The sequence below is a fragment of the Lissotriton vulgaris genome, chromosome 5, assembly GCF_964263255.1.
Source record: "Lissotriton vulgaris chromosome 5, aLisVul1.2, whole genome shotgun sequence".
Lineage (NCBI taxonomy): Eukaryota > Metazoa > Chordata > Amphibia > Caudata > Salamandridae > Lissotriton > Lissotriton vulgaris.
Window position 1 is genome coordinate 1,633,514,238 of NC_141693.1, and position 11,136 is coordinate 1,633,525,373.

At 46.4% G+C, this 11,136-nt stretch overlaps 1 non-coding gene and 1 pseudogene across 1 annotated transcript; both read left to right on the top strand.

Annotated features, from left to right (window-relative positions):
- Window positions 1-332: 332 nt before the first annotated feature.
- On the top strand, window positions 333-1,385 carry LOC147716875 (armadillo repeat-containing protein 10 pseudogene; annotated as a pseudogene).
- Window positions 1,386-10,687: 9,302 nt separating this feature from the next.
- On the top strand, window positions 10,688-10,766 carry LOC147716876 (small nucleolar RNA Z195/SNORD33/SNORD32 family). Its single transcript, XR_015296211.1, has one exon. It is a non-coding gene; the product is annotated as a small nucleolar RNA Z195/SNORD33/SNORD32 family (small nucleolar RNA).
- Window positions 10,767-11,136: the final 370 nt, after the last annotated feature.

The following is an 11,136-nucleotide window of genomic DNA, read 5'->3' on the forward strand; positions in this document are numbered from 1 at the left end:
CCCTCTCTCTCCCTCCCCTGACTCTCCCTCTCTCTCCCTCCATCGCCTTCCCCTGACTCTCCCTCTCTCTCCCTCCCCTGACTCTCCCTCTCTCTCCCTCCCCTGACACTCCCTCTCTCTCCCTCCCCTGACTCTCCCTCTCTCTCCCTCCATCGCCCTCCCCTGACACTCCCTCTCTCTCCCTCCCCTGACACTCCCTCTCTCTCCCTCTCTCTCCCTCCCGTCTCTCCCTCTCTCTCCCTCCCCTGACACTCCCTCTCTCTCCCTCCCCAGTCTCTCCCTCCCTCGTCCTCCCCTTTGCACACTGTTAAAAGTAGGTTGTGAAGGATGCAGCTTCGCCCGTCATGGGCCCTCACGGTAGGACTCTTCTTGGATCCCTGCTTGGGTTGGTGGTCGGCTCCAGCGTATGCTACTGGCTGTACAAACGCCTTTTACGCAGTGAGCCGTCTAAACCGGGGTCTTACACAGGGGACGGTGCGGGGGCGACACAGGACAGAGATGAGGCGGATTCCAAGAACCTGACTTGGGCCCCTGAGGCAACAGGCGGTCTCCTGCGCAGGGTGTCCGGAATGACTTTGGTGGCCAAAGTGAGGGAGAACCCTACAGATGTTCTAATAAATCCATCAAGCAATTTGGATGCTCAACGTCTACAAAGAGTTATTGAACTGCTTGAAGCCACAGAAGAATCGTCAGTTCGAAAACAAGCCTTGATTACTCTTAGTAACAGTGCTGCATTTTCAGTTAATCAAGATCTTATTCGTAATTTAGGGGCTCTTCCAGTAATTGGAAACATGCTTTCAGATCCTGTTCCTGAAGTCCAGGCACAGGCTTTAAATGCGCTTAACAACTTGAGTATGAACTTGAGCAATCAGGAACAGGTAAAGATTTATATTGAACCTATTTGTGCAACTGTTGAAGTTGCTCCACTGAACTCTGACCTGCAGTTAGCTGCACTTAGGCTGTTAACTAACATGTCTGTTACAAACGAGTACCAAGACATGATCGTAAAATCCTTACCTTGCTTTCTTCGTCTGTGGTCTCATGGAAATAAAAAGACGCAGATTCATGTTTTGAAGGTGCTTGTGAATTTGTCTGCAAACCCATCGCTCACAACAGATCTTCTGAGTACTCAAGTACCTTCCTCGTTGGCATCCTTCTTCCACACATGCACAAATGATGACATCCTCCTACGGGGGCTCACCTTTGTGGTAAATCTGAATGAAAATATGGACAGTGGAGCTGCTCACCGTCAATACCACGAAGACTCGCACTTCTCTTTGTTGTTCGGAGATTCAAGGCAAAGCTTCTTGGTATCCTTGTTACAGCACCGGGATGAGGAAGTGAAAAAGCAAATAGCAAGAATCATGACTAAACAGCAAACATAAAGTCCTTCCTTCCGAAGAGGGAAGCACAATAAATTGACGTCCCTGCGGTCTGAATTGAAGTCATTTCATTGCTTCGATGTGGCACAGTACTACTGCTTTACCTGCCGAGGTTGCTCCTTCCGTGTTTGTTGCTTGGATCATACCTGTGCAAGTCTCCCTTGCCACTTTTGAACCTGCACCGCTATACAGAGCGTCATAACATGCCGCCTGATCCGGAGTTTCTGCCAAGCAACCGAATGGTATTGACTGCAGACACAGCATCTGAAAGATCACACGGGCTAAAGGCAGAAGTAATAAATCGGGTTTGTTTCGAAACTTGACTTGAGTGAGAATCCGCTAACATATTGAACAAGACTTCTTTGCATTCTAGACCGTTTGTTCCTCATCTACAGAGCAGTCACTGCATCTTTAGAAAAGCTCCCAATGGAACGCGGTCCTCCTTTAAAAGTCTGAAATCTTGCATGCTCCTGCTTGCGCACTGCTTTTAGTAGGCGGTATCTTTGCGTAAGCCTGCCATTCCGGACGTATGAATGGACACTACAAAGAAGACACTGGAAGAGGCATGTGACATAGCAGAACATATTCTCACCGCCGAAAATATTGAAAGTTTTTAGCAAATTATTTTTGGATAAAATTAAAGAGGACAGCCCTGCCTTCAGCCAGGGGCAAGCAAGCTTTTGTATGTGGCCACCAGAAACCTGCGTGCCAGGTCAAAGCCCTGAAGGAAATATATGTGTCACATACAGGCGTGCAACATTCATTGAGTTTAAAATCGCCCCCACCCCCTTGTCAGCCCGGGATGAGACAGCTTGCCTAGCGCGCGCACAGCCGCGCCGGAGCATTTCACAGGTCTTTAAGGGCCATTAACTTTTTAATGAGGCTTTGTTCAGTTTCACCTCTTCCGAGGCCCCTGCAGCTCCACTCTATGGCTGGAATCTCTCGGCCCCCAGAGAGCAGAGCCTCTCCGAGTCCCGGCTGCTGCAGCCGGTGGTATTTACTGACACTCGAGATTTTTTTTTTATTAAACTGGTACATGTCTGTAAGGTCCGCGGGCCGCCAAGGAAGGCTTGCCGGGCCGCGGGCGGCCCGCGGGCCGTACTATGAGTACCCCTGCTCTACACTGTCTAGCTTGCTGTCCAAGTAGGCAACCACTTCAGTGCCACACAGAGGAGTAGTAAGCGATGTGTAAACAATGCAATACAAAGCAATACAATAGTACCTAAAAGAAGTTTACAGACACCACATTAAGTAAAGAGAATCAAAACTTCACCCCTTGGTGGATAGAACTCCAAATTTCACAATAGCAGTACATTTTAACAGCCAGGAGGGTGGGGGCTGAGCCACTTTCATTTCCACAATTGTCCTACCAAACCAGTAGACAGTGAACCCGAGTTAATCAGTGGACAGGCCTCTATTGTCAGCTGGATTTCCCAAAAAAGCTCTACCTGCGTTTGCCATCTGCCCCTAACCCTGCATGCGCCAAGAGGCAGCGCTGAAAGGCATTATTATGAGTGTACTATTCATACGATCATATTTAATATGGGAATTGGGAAACATTCTGCTCTGGTCCAGTCACTGCACCCTGCACTTATATACACACTGCCAGGACGTCGTGATTCTGAGTGAAATCATGATTGCTGCTGACCTGGGGTCCCGCCCAGCATTACAGAAGCATTAATTATTCCTGCGGGATGGGGCAAAATCAAGAAGTGATGTTTCCGATGACATTCACTGGGAATCCAGGCCTCTAAAATTAGCCTGCCAGTGAAAAGTGATCATTAGTGCTAAAACGTGATAGTGGTTTTGTAAAGCTCAAGGATCGACCGATCTAGACCTATAAGAGAATATTTTCCAAAATGGTTGGAAAACTATTCAACCAACCACGTTCGCTTTATCTAGAACCATTCTAGAATAGCTCTTCTATCCAATTCTAATGATCCAGTCCTAAGAATGTAAGATACCAGTGGAATCCTCAATCCCCGACCTGTGACCTCAAACCAATATGAAATAATCCATCTAAGCCCTTGTATGCAAAACAGTGCCAAAACAAGTCTACTTTTATGATCTACTCCACAATGGAAGCGTCACTGCACAGCCTGTGAGCTAGAAGTAGTCTGCGATCATGTGTCCACCCTCTGGAGCCCTTGGGCCTCTGTGATCTAATACAAAGAGGAATAACCCAGTCCATGTGATCTAAAACCACCATGGAATAATACAGCAACTCTAGAAACTACTGAATTGTGCATCAGCAGACACGTTTAATAAGTCACAATTATTGCCTCAACCTCCCAGCGCAATCGTGGCATGAACCTTCTTCTACAGGTACCACTTTGAAGTAGAGCGGCCTTGGCCCCCCAGTCACCTTTGACCTAGAATCTGCAGGGTCAGAATCACCCATAGTGCTGAACACCCAAAGCTGCGCCATGCAGGCCTCGAGCTGGCTCTTTTCTAGTGCCACTGTACTCCATGCCATGCAGCTCCAGTGCGACCTAGGTCCAGTGACATCCACCCCCGTGTCCAGTGGCCCCAGCCCTTGTGCCTTCTAGAACCGGCGCAAGCCCCACTGTCCACCCCCCAGTGCTCTGCAATTGTGTTATTTGTTTCTGCCCAGGCGCCCACGGCCTCTCATGGACGTGAATTCTAAGCACCGACCAGAGCGACAAAAACCCGCTCTGCCTTTCACAGCATCTCCAAGCTCATCTGAAAGTGAGACGAGGAGAGCTGTGGCGATAATAATTAAAAGACAGAATAATAAGGAATTCGCATTTACGGAGGACGCCGAGTCCCCGCACTACCTCACGGGCCCGACTCTAAAGCAAACGTCCCCTCAAGGCAGCCCATTCTCAGGATCAAGTGAGGCGCTTTCCGAAGATGTGCGCCAAATGAGGAATTGGCACACTTAATTTGCTTTTAAGTTCCTTGTAGGATGATTTACTACACATCCAGGCTCTGTAAAATAAATGCTACTAGTGAGCCTGCAGTACTTTTTGTGCCACTCATGTAAGCAACCCCTTAAAACATGTCCCAGACCTGCCATTACAGCCGGATGCCATTTTAAACTGCCAATTTGACTTGGCAATACAACCTCCCTCCCAAGCCTTATACCTGCAATAAGAGGGGAGTTTGTCATCACTAAGGTAGGCAATTGGTACCTTATAGGGTAGGGTATATTATTATCAAAAGGCTGGACATGTATGTTCACGTTTTTCATGTCCTGGTATGGAAAAACTCCTAAATTTCTTCTTCACTACAGTTAGGCCTACCTGTCCTATAGGGTAACATTGGGTTTAATAAGTGCTAACTTTTGATTTGGAAAAGACAAGCATTTCATGTTTGGTATCCATAAAATTGTAATTGCAAATCCTCTTTAATTATACAGTTGGATTTTAAATTACAACTTTAAAAAATGCCACTTTTGGAACGTCTGCATTTTCCTGCCCTTTGCTATATGGTGCCTGCATCCTGTCCTAGGTCACATGACTGTATACAGTTGGCAGTTGGACTTTGTATATTCTTTCAGACAGTCACACAATAGAGGGATTAGGTGCGCCCGAATGGACCATCTACTGGCAGGATAGATGAGCAGAGTTTGGCACACCCCGTGTGCCACTGAATAGGCTGTGCTCTGCCTTCATATAAAGGGCTTATCAGCACTGCATTGTCCCTGCAGCCAGCATGAAACCTTGGCTCAGGAATCACGAAATTCCAAGCACTTCACGGTGAATCCTCCAGAAATGTCTCCTACTTTAAATAAGGCACCAAGTATAAAATGTGACCCTCAGGCCCACTCTTCAGTTTACTTTCTGGACCTGTGGAAGGACTCTCAGAAGACTGCCTACTGCTGTGGCTTGCTGTGTACCCCACAAAACTGCGTTGCTGCACCTGGAAGGACAGCTGCCTGGAGCCTACCTTGAAACCTCAGAGACCTGCCCTGCTGTTTGAGCCCTGATTGATCACTTGAACAAAACCCAAGTCTACTAGAGTGACCCCAAGTACTAGTTTGCTGGCATCCTGTTCAAGGGTAAGAATGTAGCAGATATTGCAGACAAAAAGAGAGTGATGCCTTCGCTACTAAATCCAAATCCAAAATCATCAAGGACTGAACAAAGTATAGGAAGAAGCCTTCGGGTCAGTGAAATGAAGTCCCTACTGTATGTACAGTAGCCTTGCAGTTTCTATGGCATTGAATTCCTACTTTAAAAAAAACATCTCACACTCAAAATATTACCCAAGAGTTCTGTTTGGGTAAAAATTTAAAATCAAAATTGTAATTTTGAGTTGATTTTCTGGTTGATTGTGGTGCAGCACAATTTTACCCATCCTTTATACGTCACAAATGTGCCACAATTTTATGGTAAATGCATAGCATGAATGTGCACTTATCACATGTTTCTTGTGTGGTTTAATGATTAGTGTAAGCTTTGCACTTGACTTTATTTCTAATGTGTATTCACTGTATGATCAATGAACTTACTCCTATTGAGTACCTTCACCATACTAATTGAAATATTCTTTGACGGTTTGATGAATAAATCATCCTTACATGGTAGACATGTACTCACAATATAAATTAATTCAACTTACATGATATGTGCCTTAATACAATAAATGACATTTAGGAGCACATTAGGATGGCAGGCGGACTTGGCGGCCCGCCATCCCGACACAAAAAAGGGACCGCCTGTGATAAGGGCGGGGGTCCCGTTTGGGCCATTAGGATGGGCCTGCCAAAGTGGCGGGTTCATCCCGCCGCAATGCTAAAAATGCACGTTAAGCAGTTCAATGTACAACATGACAGGCGCAGTGCCTGCCACTTTGTATATTGACCACCCCCATGTGCACCCCCCACCTCCCAGAATCCCTGGGGGCCCGCAACAGGCCCCCGCCAGTGATTCCCGCATGCCTCCACGGAAAGGCATGTGTCCGCCCCCATCATAATATGGTTGACGGTGTCTAACAGACACCGCCACCATGTTAAACTCTTTTCCTGGGTGAAAAAGCGGCGGACTGTCTTTCCGTCTGCCGTGGTCCCTCCACCATAGTAATATAGCAGGTGGAGGCGGATGTTGGGTGGATCGCCACCGCCATGCGGGCGGTGGCAATCCGCCCAACATCCTAATGGGGCTCTTACTGTTTAGATGTTTGAGTATAAATAAAACACTCTTCATGTTATGAAATCTCATTTACATTAGATAAAATCTAGGGGTATGTAATGTGTACACTAACATTTCATATATTGCATACAATTAATTTACCGTATGCTACATGTAATGTGAATCTAATGTATAGAAGGTTTATCTACATTTGTGTTTAAACGTGCACACGCATATTAAATGTACACCACTGAGGTAATATTTTAAGTTGTCTTTAGTAGGCCTGCTTGCTATGCTGCATAAAATGCTGCTTTCCATTTGTTGCTAACATGACATTTCTTGCTGGTATGCACATCCATTGTTAGTTTGAGAATAAAAACATTACTATACTAGTGATAGAAGCGCGAGCCTGGAAAGAAAACTGTGACGAAATAAAATAGGTAGCCAGAGCTTTAACTGAAAGGACTTTGTGAAATTGTTAAATAATGATATCCGACTAGGCAGAATAGGGGTGAAACATTCAGGTTTATTATTTAGGAAAGAAGATCTTATCCAACAGGGACAACAGCTGCATCACCTGCCTAAATCCACCTCAGGCTAAATCCAAGGCTTATGACATAACTACATTTCATTGACATACATAACATTCCAAAAGGCTTAGGGAAAGAGATAACATCAGTATGACACAGAGTACAGGCAGAACCAAAGAAACATAGAAGTACTGCCAATACCACAGCCTTTTCAGCAATGTTACAACATAGCCTAAGTGTGAGAAGACGATGTCACTCCCATGTCTATTGAGAGATTTTTTTTACCAATGCTGCAGTTCACAACGTGAGAAGGGAGAGGACAATGGATCCTGGTGATGCATACAGAGGGGTGTTGCTTTCAGGATCCTGATGGAAATAACAGTTGTTCACACTGTCTTAGGTTATCACACTTTCCCTTGTACTTTGAGAAGTTCCGACCTCTAGGCTTCCATTTGATTCTTGCTAAGTGTGTCTTAGGCTAACAATTATTCTCTTACCCAAGAAGACGCTTGACAGAGCTTCCGAAATGCTGACACGGTCCTACTTACATTTTCCTTGACTTGTTCTAATTTCCTTGATGGAAATCCTCTGATGTTTTAGATTCTTTAGGATTCTTAGAACCATCCTCTTAGCTTGGACTTGATTTATGAGATTTAGATTTACTAATGTATAGATGAGAGAACTTGAGACTCTTCTCTGAGCATCAAAATCTTGTTACTCTCTGTATTGCTGTGACTGAACCTCTTGTCTGTCTGATATTAGTCTACCTCAATTTCTTTTGGAGTTTGGGTTTGCCTGTTGTTATTCTGTACTTTTATAGCATGGTGCTAAGATTTGTGTGCCTTAACTTGATTGTTAACTTTTAGTAAACCTTCGTAATGATAGTGATTGATTCTAGGTCCTTATTGTGTAGCCAAATTAGTTACACTGTTAATTGATATTGATTCATGAAATGCTAACTCTCTTCACCTTTCAGTGAAGAGATATAAGAAAAGAGTGGTAAGAGGGTAGGCTCAATACACTGGATCACTTCTGTTCAAAACAGTGTGGCTTGCCTTCAGATTTGCAGACTGCTGCTCAAAAATTACCAGAACGTCCCGCTCTGGTAAGGATTTTACCTGAAATGTTTGTTGACCACCTGCATTAAAGGAACTGCCCTCACGTTGGGATTTGAAGTTTGTTGCTTAACAATTAGCTGAATGGTCCGCTGTAGTAAAATATCTACCTAAAATAATTGTTGGGAAGATGCTTCTCGTGTTTGTGAAGTGCAGTTATCCTACATCTTGCGTTAAAATTTTTCCTTGAATGGAAATATTGTTAGGTGACGTGGTGTAATGACATAATCTTGGTAAATTTATGTAGATTCTACTATGCAAAATTACCAAAATCATGCCCAATATGCCAGTGTAACTAAGTGTTTGCCCAAGCCTACTTCCCTCAGTCTTACCATTCTGTCTCGCCACTAACTAGTCCAAAAAAAGCAAACCTTTTTGGTCAAGTAAAATTGACTAATCCATCACACTCCTTTCTACCCTCTCACCCGTCCTGAGGTGACTGTAACATGGTGTTTTCAGGGCTTTAAGTGGGATGAAAAACCTGGTGGGGTTCGATGTAATCAAGGGTGTGGCTTAAAACACCTAAGCTAAAATCTGTGCTTAGCATAGTGTACCACCTGACTGGTATTTTGCCTCTACTGTCATTGTATACAGATATATAACACAACAAGTAACATTACACCTACAACAAGCCAGAACTATTGGCTTTGTCAATTGTTGTTGGTTGCATAAAATATTAAAGCAGCAACCATGGCTTTATTGCATATAATGCTGAAAATGCACCAGTTCTAAAATGATGAGACTGAAAAAACTCTAGCCCCTTCTTTTTAACTTGTTTCACCGCCTTCTTTGAAAGAACTGGGGGGCATATTACCAACAACTAGCGAGAATTATCGCTATGTTGGTTTAGCGGCGATTTTTTTATCGCCGAGCTGCGGCGATTTTTATCGCTTAGGAACCTTGCTATTATCAAGGTATATCTCCTAAGCGATCAAAATCGGCCGAAATGCATGAATATCGCTGAAAAGTCAGCGATATTCATGCATTACCGAGCTAATGCTCTTAGTCATGTTATCCACCTACCATTGGATAACATGGCTAAGAACTGCTCAGGGGCAGGTGTTAGCTTTTGGAGATATTCGCTAGCCATTGGTAGACGGGCCTGTCCGTCAATGCCGGACCAGATTCGGGGGCGTTCCCGAGAATTTTTGGCTTTTGGCTACGTAACGCTACGTCAGCCAAAAGCCGGGAACGCCCCTGAATCTGGTCCGGCATTGCCGGCACCTGCCTACTTATTTGGTCGGTAGCGCTTTCTGATTTTCGAGTATTTTGTCCGCTGGCAGGTGCCCACCCTGCCAGGGACCTTGCCGCTGTTGTGGTACCCCGAGCGAGTGCCCACCTCGCTTAATATTTAGATTTAAGGCCGGTGCCCACCCGGCATTGCTCCGTGTATTCACCGCCATGGCCCCGAGTGAGAGGAGGAAGCAGCGCCCGCCTTCAAGCCCGGGCCGCGCTGGGATTGGCCCAGCCGGCCGAGCCCCCTTCTGCGTCATCGCAGGAGGAGGAGGAGAGAGCCGGAAGGAGGAAGCAGCCTGCACCGACCGTCCCGAGGCTCCCGAGCACAGGAGGAGCCCCGGGGAAAGCGAACGTCCCTCCGCGGCCCCGGAGAGTCCCGAGGAGCGGGAGCTCTCCTCCAGCAGCCGCCGGACCCGGTGAGTGCCTGCAAGGGGAGAGGGGCGTCGGGACACATTGTCGGTGTCCGCCCCTCCCCCCGTAGTGCGATCTCGCACCCATTGTTGTTTAGAGCCTGAGAGGGCTCTGGGGGCAGTTCGGTACTGAGAGCCTTGCGAGGCTCAGGGGGCCACCTTGTTCTCGAGTTCGTGAAGGACTCCAACGTTACCAGTATTCTTGTGGTAGAGCCCCCGAAGGGCTCCGACGCCCAGTTATTGTTTAGAGCCCTGAGAGGGCTCGGGGGCCATTCTGAGATTCTGTACATGCACTACCATCTGAGACTTGTCCGTCTTTTCCTTGCTTCTCTCCTTAGTATCTGGGTGATTTGCATTGTTTATTTTGTTCCTTCTTCCTTGCAAGCTACCTCCATCCTCCCGCTCTCCGTGTTGTGACCTGAGGAGAAGATGTAGTTTATTCTATCCATAGAGCCGTCTGGTTACAATGTGCCACAGAAATATGGGACGTTTTTTGCACTATTTCCCCTGCCAGACAGTTCAGTGTACACGGTCCGGACTCCTCCAGCTCAGGCGGCGGCGGGTGTCAGAGATGCCTAGCCCTTGTAGTCACTGTGGCTCCTCCGGCAGGTCACCATGCATTGACCGAGCCCCGTCTGAGGTGGGTGTATGACACTTAGTGTCAGGCGTTTGTCGTTTGCCTAGGCTTCCACAATTTCAGGGGCTTATTCCTCCTGTTAAGTCTGGCTATGGTATTCTCAATTGGAAGGTTGGTGTAGTAACTGCCAAATTTACACTTGAGTGTCAGTCTTCTACATTTTATAAACATATTTGCGATTTGTTCTTTGCAGTTTGCTGTTGGCCAGTGCAGTTTCTTACAGCCATGCGAACTCTGCCATACTGGTAAGTTTAAAACTGTGTCCATCTCTTGCGACTGCACTGGTCTGTGATGGGATATTGTCAGTTTTCGAGTCTTGCGACCATGAGATTCTGTACATGCACTACCATCTGAAACTTGTCCGTCTTTTCCTTGCTTCTCTCCTTAGTATCTGGGTGATTTGCATTGTTTATTTTGTTCCTTCTTCCTTGCAATCTACCTCCATCCTCCCACTCTCCGTGTTGTGACCTGAGGAGAAGATGTACTTTATTCTATCCATAGCGCCATCTGGTTACAATGTAGCCACAGAAATACGGGACGTTTTTTGCACTATTTCCCCTGCCAGACAGTTCAGTGTACACGGTCCGGACTCCTCCAGCTCAGGCGCCGGCTGCCAGAGAGGCCTAGCCCTTGTAGTCACTGTGGCTCCTCCCGCAGGTCACCGTGTGCTCCTGCATTGACTGAGCCCCGTCTGAGGTGGGTGTATGACACTTAGTGTCAGGCGTGTTGT